Below are 1706 nucleotides of genomic sequence, written 5' to 3'. Positions count from 1 at the left end.
ATATTAGCAAACTGAATTCAGCAATTCATTAAAAATATTATACACCATAATCAAAATGAATTTATTCCTGGGATGCAAGGTTGGTTTTTAATATCCGCAAATCAATTAATGTAATACACCACATTAACAAAACGAAAGATAAAAATCATATGATTATATCAATAGATGAAGAAAAAGTGTTCGACAAAATCAGCATCCATTTATGATAAAACCTCTCAGCAAAGTGGGAATAGAGGGAATATACCTCAACATAATAAAGGCCATACATGACAAACCTACAGCTAACATCATACTCAATGGGGAAAAGCTAAGAGCAATTTCCTTAAGATCAGGAACAAGACAAGAACGCCCACTTTCACCGCTCCTCTTCAACACTGTATTGAAAGTTTTAGGCACAGCAATAAGACAAGAAAGAGAAATAAAAAGCATCTGAATTAGAAAGGAAGAAGTAAAATTCTTGTTATCTGCCAATGACATGATACTATATACAGAACCCTAAAGATTCCGCCAAAAAACTCTTAGAAGTGAGCAGTGAATTCAATAAATTAGCAGGTTACAAAATAAATATTCAGAAGTTAGTGGCATTTTTTTACATCAATGATGAACTTTCAGAAAGAGAAATTAAGAAAACAATCCATTTACAATTGCATCAAAAACTATAAAATACCTGGGAGTCAAATTAACCAAGAATGTAGAAGACCTGTTTTTAGAAAGTTACAAGTCATTGAAAAAAGAAATTAAAGAAGATACGAATAAATGGAAGCATATATCCTGTTCAAGGGTAAGGAGAATCAACATCAGTAAAATGGCCATACTACCCAAAGCAATTTATAGATTCAATGTAATCCCTATCAAAATGCCAATGACATTTTTCAGAGAGCTAGAACAAACAATCCTAGAATTTATATGTGCCCTAACAATCCCTGAATAGCCATGGCAATCTTGAGAAAGAAGAACAAAGTTAGAGGTATCACACTACCTGATATCAACCTATACTACAAGGCTACAGTAATCAAAACGGCATGGTACTGGCATAAAAACAGATGCTTTGATCAATAGAGAATAGAGAAGAGAGAGCCTAGAAATAAATCCACACCTATACGCTCACTTAACATACGACAAAGGAGGTAAGAATATACAATGGATTAAAGACAGTCTGCAATAAATGGTGTTGGGAAAATTGGACAGATACATGCAAAAAGAAGAAGAAGCTGGACCATCTTTTTACACTGTATACAAGAATAGACTCAAAATAGATTAAAGACTTAAATGTAAGATCCGAAACCATAAAAATTCTAGAAGAAAACATTGGCAGTAAACTCTCTGATATTACTAACAGAAATTTCTTTTCAAATATATCACCTCGAGCAAGGGAAACAAAAGAAAAAATAAACAAATGCGACTACAACAAACTAAAACGTTTTTGTACAGCAAAGGAAACCTTCAACAAAACAAAAAGACAATCAACTGAATGGGAGGAGATATTCGCTAATGATACATCTGATAATGGGGTTAATATCCAAAATTTATAAAGAACTTATACAACTCAACAACAAAAAAACAAACAATCCAATTTAAAAATGGGCAGAAGACCTGAACAGATATTTCTCCAAAGAGGAAATACAGATGGCTAACAGACATATGAAAAGATGCTGAAGGTTGCTAATCATCAGAGAAATGCAAATTAAAACCACAATAAGATATCA

The sequence above is a fragment of the Pteropus vampyrus genome, unplaced genomic scaffold (assembly GCF_000151845.1).
Source record: "Pteropus vampyrus isolate Shadow unplaced genomic scaffold, Pvam_2.0 Scaffold1090, whole genome shotgun sequence".
Lineage (NCBI taxonomy): Eukaryota > Metazoa > Chordata > Mammalia > Chiroptera > Pteropodidae > Pteropus > Pteropus vampyrus.
This window is presented reverse-complemented; position numbering follows the sequence as displayed.